Consider the following 20,127-nt stretch of genomic DNA (forward strand, 5'->3'; position numbering starts at 1 on the left):
TAGATGCCCCAAGGAGAGAATTATGCCATAGCCCTCATTCACATATTCCTTGATAATACTCACTTTGAGCACTAACTCTCACCAGCCGAGGAAACAAAATACAGTAACTTAATTCTTACATCTAATCATGAGCCATATCGACGTCCATCATAGCCTAGCCATATGCTCTCAACGATTAAATGAATACCATTTAACTGGAACTGATTCCCTAAATGGCACTGAGTGGCCCTCAAGGTTATGCTGTGCACATGTAACAGGCACTAACCAGTCATGTCTTCCTCTAAACCTAGACAAATCCATTGGTTCTCTACTCACAATCAAATCTCCTTTACAAAATGCATGACCATCAAAATTTTTCTTTATGAGTAAAATACAATAAAATTTTTTGGATTACTATACCGTAGGCTGTAGGTTCAAAAACTGCTCTTAGAAGGCGACTTCAATGTATGACATGTTATATGACTCATGGGGAGTGAAATGAGACGTCAGGATCATAGTAGATCTGTTTAATTAATTTCTTTGTTCTGGCCCTAGGCTGTAGTACATTACAAATCTCTTAATGGAAGCGTCCATTTGCCTCTGATGTGAAACCATAGACGTCCAGCATTGCTGACAGCGCAAAGAGCAGCTCCAGCTGTGACCGTGATGACAGTGTGACAGCGCAGCTGACAATTCTGCAGACACAGCCATGACCTCCCTCCAGCGAGCAGGTGTCTCTCTGCTACGATGGTGGCTGCTTTCGTGACTCAGGGCAGGCTGGCCTGTCCTGTGGGGCCAAACGGCAGAACCCTACCGCATTCCAGGATGTCGCTCTGGATGTCAAAGGTTAGAGGTGTAGACTGTGATACTGTGATGAGAATATTTTAGTATACGAATGGCTGAGCATTTAAACGCTGCAGTGTTCGCTTAGAGCTTCTGGGACGTACTCTACACACTCCCATGGTGGCAAGTGGGGAAACGCTTTCATCATCCACTAGCATATTGCTGTGTCTGCTTTTGTTACACCATGCCCAGCTGGCTCTTCTTCACAGTGCCTGTCAGCCGTGTTTTGTTTCACAAGGCTTAACAGTCTCACCTGCCTGCGGCTGGCACTGTTGCAACACAGTTACACTCTGGCCTTCTTTTTGACCGAATACAGTCCATATAGAACAAGAAAGTTGCCAGGCAATCTTATAGTTTGTCTGTGGAGTTTCCGACTGGGACTAAGAAGAAGAGCATTAGTAGTTCCAACATTTGCTTTTCCACCAACGAAAGCATCTAGGGAACTTTGGTCAGTACCAACAGATTGTAACTATTACTGGCACAAGAGCTGCATAGTGAAAATTTTGCGGCCTTTATTATTGTCCCTTCAGCATCTTGCAGCGATGTCGGTGACGTAGTGTGAGAAGATTCCTTATGAGATACAGCTTCTCCTTGTTACGCTAAGATAGCGAAGGTATCCACCTTTCGGCTTTATGTTACCCTTGATAAAACCTAGCTGCCTTCTGTGGGATGTTGTGTCCAGGAATATATTTGCTGAGTGCGTCCATATTACTCAAACAGTAAACTAGCTCAGTTTGTGACAGGGTTTAGTATCGTAATACACGGCAAAACTTTGCCTTCCAGAAACACAAATGCTCTGAAAGCTTGCTGTGGACTATGAAATTCATTGTAGCACAGAAACACGTTGGCTTTACAGGGGTGGCCACAAGTAAACCATTAACAACGAATTTTTGCATTCATGCTTTTTGAGACCAGATTGATGTTGTAATATTAGACTACTTTGCCTTATTCATAGCCTAAACACCAACTTCCCTGATGTAGCCTTCTTTTACATCAACGATTCATAAAATAACACCAAAAGAAACTCACTGCATATTCGCCACTAAAACTAGCATTTCTCACAAATGCTATGTTCAGACAAATTCTGCTTTATCGGATCCCTCCCATCCCCCACATTCACACATTGTATGAGTCCTGTGAATTTCTGCCTATTTCTCAAATTTTCTCAAAATTATAGCTACGTGTGACTTGATGTCCCATCGCCAAAGAAAACTGGCGAAACGCGGTGGTCACGAGCAAGCAGGCTCAATGTTTGGTCTGAAGCTAGTTTTGTACCTTGTCATTTTTGGACCACCTTTGGATATTGACAAGCTACACTCAGTAACGATGTCTGTGCCGTGTCATACGAATATGGTCCAATGCCATTTTTCAGGTGTTCATATCTCACGTTCTGTTGACCACAGAGATAGAAGTGTTCCGGATACTCCTTGGCCTAGTGACCATTCTTATACTTATCGGGAGAACGGGCATACTACAACTACCCTACAATACAGAATACCTGCCCATTGGAATAAAGCATTTAGTGCGATCTTAGCGCGCCTTAGACGGCTCATAAAAGCACCATTTCTCCACGCGTGGTTCGAGAGAAAACCATGAGTTTTGATTACCAAATGTATCTGAAATATTACCAATTCATGGCAAATCGTCGAAACTTTTTCAATGTGTTCTTAGAGTGATGTTCTCGGGGAACCTTAAACTTTATTCAGTATCGTTATTGGTTGTCTAGATCGAGAGGTTCCAAATTTAGGCACTTACGCAAGACAAATGTGTACGTAATATCGTCTGGGGCGTAAATTTAGCGTTAACTGACATATGGAACACAAGGCAAGATTCTAGGGTCATCGTCACAAACGTTCTGACGTCACCGAACTATGTTTTTAGTCGCCACTTTTCATCGATAAAACTCCATGGCGCGCTTTCTCTGTACAATGGGCACTTTACGCATATACAGGCTGTCATGACGTGGAAACTACAAGCACCTTAAAAAAATTGCCTTGGCATCCGAAATTCTTTGAACTTGCAGATCGAACACGGCATTTTTTGGGTATACTGTAGCTGTAGCTTAAAAATATTGTGCCTTTTTAAGTAGAATGAACTTGCTTTGGATGGGAGACGATTTTGTATTAATCTTGTAGTATGCGTATGTATTTGTAGTTTAATTGTGTCAAAGTATGTAAATGTATGTAAATAAACTGTCATTATAATTCTGATCTACGGAATTCTTCAATGGCACACCCTGCTTGTTATGTGTGCATTTACGCCGGGAAAATCAGCAGCTAATTAATCTTTGAAATCATTGCGAAAATGTTCAACTGCCTTTTAATTTGCATTTTTATCTCCGTCATAGACAATTTTGAAGTTTCTAAGCTTGAAAATAGTCTATGACCGGACCACAAAATAGACGAATGCGCCCCTCTTCATGAGGGATATGACATAAAAGTGGGGAATCAGTTGCCTAAATCCTCATTCGGCTTTCTTCACCAAAGATTAGTGGATGCAAGAGATTATCAGAGACAGAGTGACAGTGGAATAGAGAGACGCGGCACTGCCAATGGGAGAGACTGAAAAAAGAGAGAGTGGAAATGAAAGATAGATAAGTGGAGACCATACAAAAGATTCTTCGGTAGGGATGGGAGAGTGTGTCTGAACCTCTTGCAGAACGACGAACCTTAAAACTAAAAACTTTGTCATCTTTCCTCGTTCCCCCATACCTATGTGTTGAATTTTCACGATCTAGGAGTCAAAGTCCCGAGCACACCATACCTATGAACATGTCCGGAGAAGATTCAACGATGACTGAAGAGAAAGACAGCAGACTGTAAGCGAGAAAAAAGGGATAGTGTCAATGAGAGACAAAAAAGAATGGCACAATGACAGTGGCAGCGAGATAGAGAGACAGAAAAAGTGGAACAGAAGGAGACAGTTTTAAAGAGGAGATGGAGGAAGGGGTGAATACTGTGACAGTTGGAGAGACAGATAGGAGAAAGAAATAAGTGGGTGGCAGTGATTGGGAGATGCTTACTATTGAGCCTTCACTACAAAGAATATATTCGCAAGCCAAAGTTTTTGGTGGCAAAGGCGCCAAAAGGATTGAGGCAGATGCGCCTTACCATGCTCCATCAGGAGTATTACCCAGCTGATACTAGTGTACATAATATCCACTCACACCGTTATCATTAAGTTGTTGCCACATTTTGTTGCTATCAAGACCATTGCAGTAAAGAACAAGGAGCATAAGCTAGGCTACAGGAAAGCAAAAAACAAAACACAAAAACCAATGAAAATTTCCCAGTGTGTAATCGTTTCTTACCGCAAATCTGCAACAGTAAAGTTTTTCAGCACTATTGGCACAACGCTCACATTCGAAATACAAATGCAGAATGAGCTTCCTCAAGTTTAATTTGGCCATCCAACGTAACGTAAACTAGTACGTTGTGAAATTATGTATTTTTCCGCTACAAAAGTTGTGAACACACACAAGCAGGAAAAACGGTGCACTGCACTATGCCACCACTGTTTTCCACAAGCGGAAAATTAGCATCTTACTTGCTTCTTTCCCAGCCTTTCATTATGCTGTTAATGTGGTGCTCATATATTTTTGCAGCACACTGTAATGCTACTATTGGAACAATCTTGTTAAAAACCAACGTGAATAGGTTACAATGTTTAAGAGTCAAGTACTGATTCTGAAACACATTATTACATGCGTACCTCAAACCTGCTCGTGCGCTCATTCACTCGGGCAAACACACACACACACACACACACACACACACACACACACAAATGTGTGTGAATACCTAAGGGACAAAACTGGTTAGGTCATCGGTCCCTTGACTTACACACTACTTAAAGTAACTTAAACTAAGGCTAAGAACAACACACACACCTTTGCCTGAGAAGGGACTCGAACCTCCGGCGGGAGGGGCCGCGTAGTCCGCGTAGTCCGTGACTTGGCGCCTCAAACTGCACGGCCACTCCGCGCGGCACGCGGCACACACACACACACACACACACACACACACACACACACACACACACACACACACACACGTTACAAAACTAAAAAGACAAGTAGCATACATCATTTATAGTGGGCACCATAATCATAAATTTGTTGAATGAGAACAATATGTTTCCACTCAAGCTGTAATATTTAATGAGGTCTCTTTTTCGTCATATAAATACTTCGGGTCCGTAGCACTTTTCGATGACAAGGCCTACCACTGCTCATAATTGTTTACCAACAGTGACAGAAATGCTACCGTTCATTATGCTTCGCAAACAGTTGGTCTTCTTAAGTCTATGTGTTGAGACTTCTTAAGAGAAAAAATTTGCAGTGATAAATGAGTGTCAACCAGCCAGGGTAGCCGAGAGCGCTAACGCGCTGCTTCCTGGACTCTGGTGGCGCGGCAGCCCAAAATCGAATCTGCCCTCCGAATTAACGACGAGGGCCATTGTGTCGGCCAGCCCAGATGTGGTTTTTAGGCGGTTTTCCACATCCCACTAGGTGAATACCGGCCTAGTCCCCACGTTCCGCTTCAGTTATACGGCTTGCAGATATCTGAAAACATTCGCACTAATCCTTGGATTACACTAGACACAGACAGTTGGGGTACACTAGTTCCTTCCCAGGGGGTACGGGGTGGTGACAGGCAGGGCATCCGGCCACCCCTTCAAAATTAACATGTCACATCCGATTAACCAGCAGACCCTGTAAGTCGGGATAAATGCTTGGAAAGAGAGAGAGAGAGAGACATAAGATGAGTGTCAAAAATTCAATTTGAAACAATGAGAACAACAGACAAAGTGTAAGAGACATAGATATCCAGCTATCACAGGCCCTGCAGACCATGCGCTCCTACCACAAACAGCCTCCATTAAGGAAAAAGAAAAAAGTGCCTTAAGAATTTATTATACATAATTTGGTAACTTGAAGCGGAAGAAGCAATCACAGAAATTAAAAAGACGTACACTCCTTTTCTGCCGGCAGGGGTGGCCGAGCGGTTCTAGGCGCTACAATCTGGAGCCGTGTGACCGCTACGGTCGCAGGTTCGAATCCTGCCTCGGGCATGGATGTGTGTGATGTCCTTAGTTAGGTTTAAGTAGTTCTAAGTTCTAGGGGACTGATGACCTAAGAAGTTAAGCCCATAGTGCTCAGAGCCATTTGAACCATTTTTGAACACTCATTTTCCCGGGTCTTGTTCCATTTCTTCACGGGGATAGCCATGTCATTCTGTATTTGGCAATGTTAGTGGCATAGAGTTACTGGATGCCCTATCTGTAACCATCCCCTCCGCCCAAAAAATAATTCCTCTTCGTGGACAGAATCTGCGTACATCATTTGTCTGCATCGAGTGGTATCCCATGTGAAAGTGTGGGAATGTTTTCGAAAATATTTGGAATCGTGTAACCGATGCGTGAATTGAGTATCCACCTGGTCTAATGTGAGAAACCGCTGTAAAACCACACCCAGGGTGGCCAGCACATCGGTCCCCATCATTAATCCGCCGGGTGAAGTCGATCCGAGGTTGGCACGCCCCCAGATCCAGGAAGAGACAAACACGTCCTGACCATGTGCTTCATAGCGTGTCGATGCAACTCTGGAACGCGTAGCATTGATTAGGCGAGTTATTGTTTGAGACACATAGCTCCATATGTAATTGCATGGGTCGTGAAATTTCATTAAATCACGGGCCAGTAGATTACGGGCATGGGGAAGGCGTCTGATTGTTTCTCAGACACGCATTCTAATGGGTACAGATCAGGCGAATATGGTGACGAAGACATCAACATTAGTTCACAGTCATGCTCTTAAAAGCACTGTGGCACGATTCTGGCCTGTAGACACACGGACAGGTATCCTGCTGGAGGATGCCATAGTCATGGGGGAAGACATGAAGCACTTAGGGATGAAGATGGTCCACAGTGATATTGGTGTAGTCCTCAGTTGCCGTAATGCCTTCGATTACTACCTCAGGTACCTTGTAATCCCAGCTGAATATCCACCACAGCATAACACTGCCCCAGTCGGCCGGGGTCTCAGGTGATATCGATGCTTCGACCTGCTGTAAATCCTACTTCATATGTACAAAGGATTTTAATTTTGATTTTCTGCCACTGTATCTTAATGACAATCAGGTACGATATGGGTCTCGGTGAGTGGAACCATTTTTCTCTGTGTTTTTAGTAGGCAGAAAACCTTCTTGCTGATAGCCTCAAGACTTACAATTTACCAATGACATTTTGCCTGAACACTAAACTAATTATGCCAATGGGTGGCTTTTTTTTACCAGACCCTGATATCACTGTGGGGAAGTTTAAATCATACAGGTACGTCCTTTACTCGAAGGTACCCTCTTTTACCAAAACCCATTATCATCAACTCAGTACAAAGGAATAAATTCAAGGACTTTTCTACCATTTTTATACAGGCCTCTGTCGTTCACACATATCCGTCAGTCTTAAGTATTACACGATTAGATAACGGTCACTCATAAGGATCCTAATTATGCGTCAAAATTGCTGTAGCATAAGCTAAACGTCTCAAAAATGAGATCGACAGGAAGTGCAAAATGGCTAAGCAGGGATGGCTAGAGGACAAATGTAAGGATGTAGAGGCTTGTCTCACTAGGGGTAAGAAAGATACTGCCTACAGGAAAATTAAAGAGACCTTTGGAGATAAGAGAACCACTTGCACGAATATCAAGAGCTCAGATGGAAACCCAGTTCTAAGCAAAGAAGGGAAGGCAGAAAGGTGGAAGGAGTATATAGAGGGTCTATACAAGGGCGATGTACTTGAGGACAGTATTATGGAAATGGAAGAGGATGTAGATGAAGATGAAATGGGAGATAAGATACTGCGTGAAGAGTTTGACAGAGCACTGAAAGACTTGAGTCGAAACAAGGTCCCGGGAGTAGACAACATTCCATTGGAACTACTGACGGCCTTGGGAGAGCCTGTCCTGACAAAACTCTACCATCTGGTGAGCAAGATGTATGAAACAGGCGAAATACCCTCAGACTTCAAGAAGAATATAATAATTCCAATCCCAAAGAAAGCAGGTGTTGACAGATGTGAGAATTACCGAACAATCAGTTTAATAAGCCACAGCTGCAAATTACTAACACGAATTCTTTATAGACGAATGGAAAAACTAGTAGAAGCCGACCTCGGGGAAGATCAGTTTGGATTCCGTAGAAATACTGGAACACGTGAGGCAATACTGACCTTACGACTTATCTTAGAAGAAAGATTAAGGAAAGGCAAACCTACGTTTCTAGCATTTGTAGACTTAGAGAAAGCTTTTGACAATGTTGACTGGAATACTCTCTTTCAAATTCTAAAGGTGGCAGGGGTAAATTACAGGGAGCGAAAGGCTATTTACAATTTGTACAGAAACCATATGGCAGTTATAAGAGTCGAGGGACATGAAAGGGAAGCAGTGGTTGGGAAGGGAGTAAGACAGGGTTGTAGCCTCTCCCCGATGTTATTCAATCTGTATATTGAGCAAGCAGTAAAGGAAACAAAAGAAAAATTCGGAGTAGGTATTAAAATCCATGGAGAAGAAATAAAAACTTTGAGGTTCGCCGATGACATTGTAATTCTGTCAGAGACAGCAAAGGACTTGGAAGAGCAGTTGAACGGAATGGATGGTGTCTTGAAGGGAGGATGTAAGATGAACATCAACAAAAGCAAAACGAGGATAATGCAATGTAGTCGAATTAAGTCGGGTGATGTTGAGGGTATTCGATTAGGAAATGAGACACTTAAAGTAGTAAAGGAGTTTTGCTATTTGGGGAGCAAAATAACTGATGATGGTCGAAGTAGAGACGATATAAAATGTAGACTGGCAATGGCAAGGAAATCGTTTCTGAAGAAGAGAAATTTGTTAACATCGAGTATAGATTTAAGTGTCAGGAAGTCATTTCTGAAAGTATTTGTATGGAGTGTAGCCATGTATGGAAGTGAAACATGGACGGTAAATAGTTTGGACAAGAAGAAAATAGAAGCTTTCGAAATGTGGTGCTACAGAAGAATGCTGAAGATTAGATGGGTAGATCACATAACTAATGAGGAGGTACTGAATAGGATTGGGGAGAAGAGGAGTTTGTGGCACAACTTGACCAGAAGAAGGGATCGGTTGGTAGGACATGTTCTGAGGCATCAAGGGATAACCAATTTAGTACTGGAGGGCAGCGTGGAAGGTAAAAATCGTAGAGGGAGACCAAGAGATGAATACACTAAGCAGATTCAGAAGGATGTAGGTTGCAGTAGGTACTGGGAGATGAAGAAGCTTGCACAGGATAGAGTAGCATGGAGAGCTGCATCAAACCAGTCTCAGGAGTGAAGACCACAACAACAACAAGCTAAAAGTACAAACTTTAACAGTCTAAAAATAACGTATATAGTAAAAAGAAGATTAGTAGTTCGGAAACAGGAGCCTAGTATGCGAAGCCCCTGAAGGACATGAGATATGTTTTAACAATGAAAAATAATTGACCCTTTCCCGAGCGTTAGTGACGCAGAGGTAGAAACGCTTTGTAAAGTGACGTTATGCAACACACATTTGTTTGGACTATTTACGCTTCCATTACGCGGAATCTGCGCCTCGTGTATCAACATGACGCTTAACATCGAGTCCCCATTACTTTTCATTAGCACCGTGCGGCAAATCTGTTTACATAAAGATGTGCAGCTGCTGCTGGTTCACAATAATATCTACAGTCTGCAGAAAATGATGCCATCGTAGCAGAAAGAAATTGACAGATATACGTGTATACTTCTATGAAATCTGGCGAGCGATTGTCTAGTTATTGGTTTTTAAATTTTTATGTTCATCTTTATCGTCCCCTACAGCTATCATTTTGAAACACTTTGGCGAAAATCAACATTTCTGAAATATCTTACTAGTTGTTACCTGAAGGTGAAACAATATACTTATTTTATTGATATTCGAAACCTACTGAAGATACGAGTATAGTGATGTAACAAATGATAATTTCTTGTGTTGAAACGTGCTAAAATAGATAACGCAGGCAATTTAGCTATGGCAGAGGAAACACAGCGAAGTGTGACTCTGATGTCAGAGTCCATCGTTCTATCAAGAGTTTCGACACTCAAGTTATTCCAAAAAAGTCTGCCTACTTACACATCAGTTAAACAGTTTTGCCAAGGCCCTACCCATATTATTCCATTTACATTAATCTTGTCTAACTCGTATTGATTACGGTACAGCCAACAAGATAACTCCTAAATTATCCATCGGTGTACCATTGTATTCGCCATTTGAGAAAGATTTAAATGCCTTAGACATGTTGTTGTTGTTGTTGTGGTCTTCAGTCCTGAGACTGGTTTGATGCAGCTTGTAATGGTACTTGAATTACGCAACCATTACGGCACCTCAACTCAACCTCTCGATACCAGCGATATTCTACTGTTTTTCTGTCAACTACTTAACGTATTTCTGAGACAACATTCAGATTTCATTTCATTTGTGATACAACGATATGTTTATATTGCAATGATATTATTCTTATGTATATTCTTTCTTTTGTCACTATGATCTTTGACGTACTTGTAACACTGATTTTTGGGCGCGTAAGCGACAATTAGTTAGTTGTTTGAGAGTCGGACCTCGAGAGGGTCAAGTCTTGGACGTCATGTTGGAAAGACGCATTTTGTAGCCAGCTTATAAAATGTGAACTTTAACAGTGAGGAAGATGTTTCCAAGTATGTTTTGTATTGTGAAGTGATGTTTTGTGTGTTACGTGATATTGCAGCAAAAGCAATAAAAAGGAAGTGCAACTTAAATTCGGAGTGCTGATTTTTTTTTTTTACATCACTATTGTTCTAACTTTGAAAGGTTTAATCTTCAAGAATGGTTTTTGAAGCGCATCAACAAAACTTTTGAATATAGCAGAATAAAATCTAGGCCTTTTTGCATCCGAGCTTGGAACCATTACCACCTAGATTTTCGACGATTGAGCCATAATTATACAACGAGACCAGCGTGGGAAACACGAAAAGATGAGTGCGTACTATATTCATTATTACATGAAATAACTTTAATAACTGTGCTCTAATGAAACCTGCCACATAATAACTTTGTTGTTGCCCGAAAATGCAGTATTTAGAAGTGTGAGCAACACCAAAATCATTATTAAATTTTGACCTTTGAAGTGGTAGGGTTGTTAGAAGCTCTCCATGCTACTCTATCCTGTGCAAACTGCTTCACCTCCCGAAACGTACTGCAGCCTACATCCTTCTGAATCTGCTTAGTGTATTCATCTCTAGGTCTCCCTCTACGATTTTTACCATCCACGCTGCCCTCCAATACTAAATTGGTGATCCCTTCATGCCTCAGAACATGTCCTACCAACCGATCCCTTCTTCTAGTCAAGTTGTGCCACAAACTCTTCTTTTCCCCAATTCTATTCAATACCTCCTCATTAGTTATGTGATCTACCTATCTAATCTTCAACAATCTTCTGTAGCACTACATTTCGAAAGTTTGTATTCTCTTCTTGTCCAAACTATTTATCGTCCATGTTTCACTTCCAAACATGGCTACACTCCATACAAATACTTTCAGAAACGACTTCCTGATACTTAAATCTGTACTCGATGTTAACAAATTTCTCTTCTTCAGAAACGCTTTCTTTGCCATTGCCAGTCTACATTTTATATTGTCTCTACTTCGACCATCATCAGTTATTTTGCTCCCCAAATAGCAAAACTCCTTAGTACTTTAAATGTCTCATTTCCTAATCTAATTCCCTCAGCATCACCCGATTTAATTCGACTACATTCCATTATCCTCGTTTTGCTTTTATTGATGTTCATCTTATACCCTCCTTTCAAGACACTGTTCATTCCGTTCAACTGCACTTCCAAGTACTTTGCTGTCTCTGACAGAATTACAATGTCATCGGCGAACCTCAAAGTTTTTATTTCTTCTCCATGGATTTTAATACCTATTCCGAATTTTTCTTTTGGTTCCTTTACTGCTTGTTCAATATACAGATTGAATAACGGCGGGGAGAGGCTACAACCCTGTCTCACTCCCTTCCCAACCACTGCTTCCCTTTCATGTCCCTCGACTCTTAAAACTGCCATCTGGTTTCTGTACAAATTGTAAATAGCCTTTCGCTCCCTGTATTTTACCCCTGCCACCTTTAGAATTTGAAAGAGAGTATTGCAGTCAACATTGTCAAAAGCTTTCTCTAAGTCTACAAATGCTAGAAACGTAGGTTTGCCTTTCCTTAATCTAGCTTCTAAGATAAGTCGTAGGGTCAGTATTGCCTTACGTGTTCCAATATTTCGACGGAATCCATACTGATCTTCTCCGACGTCGACTTCGTCCAGTTTTTCCATTCGTCTGTAAAGAATTCGAGTTAGTGTTTTGCAGCCGTGACTTATTACACTGATAGTTCGGTAATTTTCACATCTGTCTACAACTTCTTTTTTGAAATTTGAATTATTATATTTTTCTTGAAGTCTGAGGGTATTTCGCCTGTCTCATACATTTTGCTCACTAGATGGTAGAGTTTTGTCAGAACTGGCTCTCCCAAGGCTGTCAGTATTACTAATGGAATGTTGTCTACTCCTGGGGCCTTGTTTCGACTTAGGTCTTCCAGTGCTCTGTCAAACTCTTCATGCAGTATCGTATCTCCTATTTCATCTTCATCTACATTCTCTTCCTTTTCCATAATATTGTCCTCAAGAACGTCGCCCTTGTATAGACCCTCTATATACTCCTTCAACCTTTCTGCTTTCCCTTCTTTGCTTAGAACTGGGTTTCCATCTGAGCTCTTGATATTCGTGCAAGTGGTTCTCTTTTCTCCAAAGGTCTCTTTAATTTTCCTGTAGGCAGTATGTATCTTACCCCTCGTGAGATAAGCCTCTACATCGTTACATTTGTCCTCTAGCCATGCCTGTTTTGCCATTTTGCACTTCTTATAGATCTCAATTTTGGGACGTTTGTATTCCTTTTTGCCTGCTTCACAGACATATATAGTGCCATTTGGAAAAAACATACCTGATTCAGTATCTCAGTTGTACATAAGAAGAATTAACCATTCAGCATAATTACGTGTGCTAAATGTTATCAACGGCCGTAAACGTTGTTTTGATATCCTGAACCTTTCATGAATTAAAAGGGGGAATACGTCTTGTGTGTCTCACACCTTGTATTCATAATAACGTGAAGTTTGAAAGATTCTGGTAGTTTCACACTTTAGCATTGATGGTTTAATCCGGTGAGTAATCTGACAAGATTCTTTATAATAAAGTAACGTCAGGAGAGGGATATGCGTAAATGGAATCACGGTGACAATGGAAACGTTGCCTTACTTTGTAGAGCAACACAGACATGTAGCGGTGTTCAGGTAATTAGAAAGGATAGAGCAGGTGAGAGAGGCACAAATACCAGATGCTGATCTAAATTTCTAGTTTAGAGTGGTAAAAACATACAATACTATTGTAGCTGTCATACAGCCCAAGGCGACAGTGAAACAGCGTTGTATGGAATGCTATTTATAATTTGTACAGAAATCAGATGTCGAGGGGCATGAAAGGTAAGTCCAGGGAGGAGAAATAAAAACTTTGAGGTACGCCGATGACATTTTAATTCTGTCAGAGGTAGTAACGGACTTGGAAGAGCAGTTGAACGGAATGAACAGTGTCTTGAAGGGAGGATATAAGGTGAACATCAACAAAAGCTAAACGGCGGTAGTGGAGTGTTGTATTAAATCAGGTGATACTGAGGGAATTAGATTAGGAAATGAAACACTTAAAGTAGTGGATACGTTTTGCCACGTAGGCAGCAAAGTAACTGATGATGGTCGAAGAAGAGAGGATATAAAACGTAGATTGGAAATGCCAAGAAAAACATTTCTGAAGAAGACAAATTTATTATCAACGAGTATGGATTTGTCACGAACTCTTTTCTGGAAGTATCTGTATGGAGCGTAGTATGGAAGTGTAAGAAAGTGAAACATGAATGATAAACGGTTTAGAGAAGAAGGGAATTGAAGCTTTTGAAATGCGGTGCTAAAGAAGAATGCTGAAGAATAGATGGGTAGGTCACGTAACTGATGAGATACTGAATAGGATTAGGGGGGGGGGGGGAAATTTGTGGCACAACGTTACTAGAAAAATGGATTGTTTGGGAGGACACATTCTGGAACATCAAGGGATCACGAATTTAGTACTGGAGGGAGGCGTGGGGGTAAAAATTGTAGAGAGCAATACAGTAAGCAGATTCAGAAGGGCATAGGTTGTAGTAGTTATTTGGAGATGAAGAGCCTTCCACAGGATAGAGTAGCACGGAGACCTGCATCGAACGAGTCTTCGGAGTGACGAACAGAACAACAAGAATTTACAGTACAGATAGGCGCGGTGATTCACTCGGCGGCAGACGCAGCACATCGTCGGCTGCGGCCGTTGTGCAGGTCAGATGCGAGCTTCAGTGTAGTGTAGGCGGTCGGTGCTATGGTGTAAATTCAGCTTCCAGCAGGACATTCGGTAATGACAGAGAAGAGACGGCTGTGAGAAGACGTCAGCCAATTGAAGGCTGACGTCCCTCCAGGACAACGCGACAGCAGGGGCCCCTAGATGAAGAGGACATAAGCGCAGCGCCAGACTGGTGGCAGTCCTCCTCGATAGCAGCTTCAATCGTAGCCTCTATCGTTAGCTATCTCTAGGGTAGCACAGACTAGCGTTTGTCTACTCTGAAGAAGACTGAATATTTTGTATGTCGTCCTTTGCTTGCGACCCATCTATCAAAGTTAAGCATTGTAATTGTGTTTTGTAATTAAACTCATTAACACGAGTTCTTGATTGTTTGTCTAGCGAACCGAGTATGCAGGATTCCTAGACACAACAGTCTGGATAGGAGTCTGTAGGCGCTAGCCTACAGCGGGACTCTGGGAGTTAGTGCGGCCCATTCCAGTACTCTTCGAGGTGGATGAGCGCATACGCAGGCGCCAACAACATTTCACGAACGGCGGGAGTCATGGAGCTCAGCAACACAGCGTACAGACAGTGAGACATTACTACATACGGCTAGGCAGGTGGTACTCAGGTGTCTCGCCCAGTACAATGCAGGCGGTAGTTTGTAGTCACTTGGTACATCTCTTCAGGAGGGGAAGGCTCATGGTCGTACACATCATGCTCAAACAGGGTGGTGATCAAACAACATTGGCACCTTTCAGCAGCCAATTCCCACTAAAGTCGGCTAGCTGTGATCTGTAAGGCTTCTCTCGGGAGCAGGCAGCAGTCACGATTCGCCATTGGTTCAAATGGCTTTAAGCACTATGGGAGTTAACATCTGAGGTCATCAGTCCCCTACACTTAGAACTACTTAAACCTAACTAACCTAAGAACATCACACACAGCCATGCCCGAGGCAGGATTCGAACCTGCGACTGTAGCAGCAGCACGGTTCCGGACTGCAGAGGCTCGGCCCGCTCTTCCACAACGGCCGGTGACTTGTCATTCAAGTTACCCTCTAACTATGGAGAGTGTCATGCAGAAGGGAGGACCAGACACTGAGTTTCAGCTCTAGAAATGGTAGTATTTAAGCTAGACATAACGTCTTCACGGCTGGCGATGCGGTCATTTGCGTTCATTATCCAGAGGTGTCAGTGGACATGTCTCCATCTTCGTGTATCAGTTCCTGTCACTTCCGCTTGCCTTCGCATTTTACGTCGGCGTTTGGATGCCGTGGAGCAGCTGATCTAGGGAGTTACACCTTATAGCGCCACAGCATAAAGTTCGCAAAATGACACATAAGTTTCTGTCATACTTTGCCGTTCGCGCTTCTTGATCACGGCTCGGCTCTGTGTGCAAATGTAATACTGGCGGCGCCTTGCCTTCTGCAAAATTGCACTCTTTTCGTGACCCAGATACCAGTCGTGACACACGTTATGAGCCGGATGTGATTCTCTCCTGTCAGCGCCAAGCAATAAGTTTCAGAAATCATACGCGCAACCGGGAGCTGAATTTTCTGTGAAACAGTCCTCCCTTCTTCAAGACATTCGTTCTAAATTTTACTTTGGTGTGCCCATAACAACTGCAATTTACACAGATGCTTATACGATGCAATCCTGGTTAATATTTCTCGAGAATGAGCTACATTACTTGTTTCCACTTAAATGTGTTCAGTCTGTAATACGGTTGAGGTCTGCCTCGTTCCACTTACTATAATTTTATTACAAATATTGGTACAGTTAATTTGAGTTCCTACTTCTTCGGTATAATGACAAGCCATTCTGGGGCCGGTGGGACTGTGACAAGGGGGGGGGGGGGGTCGGGGAGGGGGAGCAACAAAGATACGTCCGCGGAGAAATGCCAGCTTTATGCGTCAACCGCACGTAAAGTAGAGAAGTTTCTATAAGAAACATGGCTATGCTTGCTCCACCTCGATCCCTATTAGCTATCAACAATTTACGATTTTCTCTTCTTCTATCAACTGCTTTTGAAACCCACTGTTTCGGACTATCATCTCCATCTTTGCCTTTGCAACAAACGTTTCCCTGACGTTTTCTTAAGACACACCTTCCTATAACTATACTTACACAACAACTATTCTCAGTACCATTAATACAATATACTGGTTGATATAACTCTATACATCTATTGAAATATTTATACACTAAATGAAATATTACTTAATCACAATTAGTTCGGTATACATATTAACACTTCCTGCATCTTTGAATGCAAATGTAATGAAAATTATCTGTTTATTCAGAATACTATTGAAAGGTTTACACACTAAATGAAACATTACTTAATCACAATTAGTTTGAAACTTCCTGGCAGATTAAAACTGTGTGCCGGACCGAGACTCGAACTCGGGACCTTTGCTTTTCGCGGTTAGTGCTCTAACAATTTTTTTTTTTTAATGAACCGGTGCAGGAGCAGGACGACGGGTAGGGCAGGGGTCGACACCCGAAGCCTGGCCATCCCGCCGCCACGCCCAAGCAACGTGTTCGAGTTCGAGGATCGAAGGATCAGGAAGAGGATGTAGTGGGTTTGTCGATGTTGTTTTATTTATTTATTTATTTAATTTTTATAACATATTTATTTTATTTTTTTAATTTGTTTTTCATTTTGTATTGTATTTATAGATTTATTTTTGTTTCATTACAAAGAAAGATCCTACAACTGCCGTAGCCGAGCGTCCGAGTCGTCTTCTCGTCTGTTGGGAGGGGTTCCCCCCTATTCCGTCCGTAGAGGATCAATATGCTCCAGGATTCTTCATTTTCAGCGTCTCATACCCGGAACGCCTCAGTGAGCAGGAGGATCCGCAAATAATGAACCTAAATAATTTGCGAAACGAGTTCTGTACTTCGTGTGGCGGCTGAAAGCTGCATGTGTCGTCATCAATAGGGACCAAAAGCCGAGTGTGCTTTTGGGAGCATCGCAAAATATGTAGTAAACGGCCATGCCTTTTAGCCAGTTAACGGCGTTCGTTCTGGTTGATGGAAAGTATACACCGTCGGGGCGCAATACATCTTCAGGGGAGATAGACTCCGGCAAACGCCGCAAGAGTAATGCCAGCATGCGCTGCGTCAGTAGCCAGCACTTACTTGTCGCGGCACACGTCAGACGGTGTGCATCCCAGTCAACGACTGAGCATGTCGGACACAATGGGTCGTCCGTCATTTGTATGGAATGTAGCCTCTGACGAGTAGCGAACTTCCCATTCACAACCGCGTACCACAATGAACGCACCGTCGTAGGTAGAAAAGGCGTGTGTACCGCTCGCCACACCGTGGTCCAGGCAACTTCAGGATGTCTGTGGGCGACCGTATTTACAGGTTGCTGCTGTTGATAGAGGCGATAATAGTCTTTTGTGCTGGGCTTCCGTGTCGTCGGAAGAACTGACCGTAAGTAGCTGAAGTCAATCAAGAACTCTCTGATGTGGGTGAGTGCCGGTGAAATGTGTCCTACAGAAACCGGGGGATGCAGAGTGTGTGGTGCCACTTCCGCTATCAGAGTGGCCGTCAGAGTGGCGTGGGCAGAGGTCCATGTGCGACGCATAGTGTTGAGATAAAGCGATCGCGCACGGTTATAGACATGAATTAAACCGATACCGCCCGCCCGCTGCGGCAGTGTCAGGATGCCGTATCGGACTTTAAAAACCAGACCGGTGCTTACGACATATCCATGTTGTTGTGGTCTTCAGTCCTGAGACTGGTTTGATGCAGCTCTCCACGCCACTCTATCCTATGCAAGCCTCTTCATCTCCCAGTGCCTACTGCAACCTACATCTTTCTGAATCTGCTTAGTGTATTGATCTCTTGGCCTCCCTCTACGATTTTTATCCTCCACGCTGCCCTCCAATGCTAAATTTGTGATCCCTTGATGCCTCAAAACATATCCTACCAACCGATCCCTTCTTCTAGTCAAGTTGTGCCACAAACTTCCCTTCTCCCCAATCCTATTCAATACCTCCTCATTAGTTACGTGATCTACCCACCTTATCTTCAGCATTCTTCTGTAGCACCACATTTCGAAAGCTTCTATTCTCTTCTTGTCCAAACTATTTATCGTCCATGTTTCACTTCCATACATGGCTACACTCCATACAAATACTTTCAGAAACGACTTCCTGACACTTAAATCTATACTCGATGTTAACAAATTTCTCTTCTTCAGAAACGATTTCCTTGCCATTGCCAGTCTACATTTTATATCCTCTCTACTTCGACCATCATCAGTTATTTTACTCCCTAAATAGCAAAACTCCTTAGTACTTTAAATGTCTCATTTCCTAATCTAATTCCCTCAGCATCACCCGATTTAGTTCGACTACATTCCATTATCCTCGTTTTGCTTTTGTTGATGTTCATCTTATATCCTCCTTTCAAGACACTGTCCATTCCGTTCAACTGCTCTTCCAAGTCCTTTGCTGTCTCTGACAGAATTACAATGACATCGGCGAACCTCAAAGTTTTTACTTCTTCTCCATGAATTTTAATACCTACTCCGAATTTTTCTTTTGTTTCCTTTACTGCTTGCTCAATATACAGATTGAATAACGGCGGGGAGAGGCTACAACCCTGTCTCACTCCCTTCCCAACCACTGCTTCCCTTTCATGCCCCTCGACTCTTATAACTGTCATCTGGTTTCTGTACAAATTGTAAATAGCCTTTCGCTCCCTGTATTTTACCCCTGCCACCTTCAGAATTTGAAAGAGGGTATTCCAGTTAACGTTGTCAAAAGCTTTCTCTAAGTCTACAAATGCTAGAAACGTAGGTTTGCCATTTCTTAATCTTTCTTCTAAGATAAGTCGTAAGGTTAGTATTGCCTCACGTGTTCCAACATTTCTACGGAATCCAAACTGATCTTCCCAGAGGTCCGCTTCTACCAGTTTTTGCATTCGTCTGTAAAGAATTCGCGTTAGTATTTTGCAGCTGTGACTTGTTAAACTGATATTTCAGTAATTTTCACATCTGTCAACACCTGCTTTCTTTGGGATTGGAATTATTATATTCTTATTGAAGTCCGTGGGTATTTCGCCTGTCTCATACATCTTGCTCACCAGATGGTAGAGTTTTGTCATGACTGGCTCTCCCAAGGCCATCAGTAGTTCTAATGGAATGTTGTCTATTCCCGGGACCTTGTTTCGACTCAGGTCTTTCAGTGCTCTGTCAAACTCTTCACGCAGTATCTTATCTCCCATTTCATCTTCATCTACAACCTCTTCCATTTCCATAATATTGTCCTCAAGTGCATCGCCCTTGTATAAACCCTCTATATACTCCTTCCACCTTTCTGCCTTCCCTTCTTTGCTTAGAACTGGGTTGCCATCTGAGCTCTTGATATTCATACAAGTAGTTCTCTTCTCTCCAAAGGTCTCTTTAATTTTCCTGTAGGCAGTATCTATCTTACCCCTAGTGAGACAAGCCTCTACATCCTTACATTTGTCCTCTAGCCATCCCTTCTTAGCCATTTTGCACTTCCTGTCGATCTCATTTTTGAGACGTATGTATTCCTTTTTGCCTGCTTCATTTACTGCATTTTTATATTTTCTCCTTTCATCAATTAAATTCAATATTTCTTCTGTAACCAAGGATTTCTACTAGCCCTCGTCTTTTTACCTACTTGATCCTCTGCTGCCTTCACTACTTCATCCCTCAGAGCTACCCATTCTTCTTCTACTGTATTTCTTTCCCCCATTCCTGTCAATTGCTCCCTTATGCTCTCCCTGAAACTCTCTACAACCTCTGGTTCTTTCAGTTTATCCAGGTCCCATCTCCTTAAATTCCCACCTTTTTTCAGTTTCTTC

This window comes from Schistocerca nitens, chromosome 4 (assembly GCF_023898315.1).
Source record: "Schistocerca nitens isolate TAMUIC-IGC-003100 chromosome 4, iqSchNite1.1, whole genome shotgun sequence".
In the NCBI taxonomy this organism is placed as follows: domain Eukaryota; kingdom Metazoa; phylum Arthropoda; class Insecta; order Orthoptera; family Acrididae; genus Schistocerca; species Schistocerca nitens.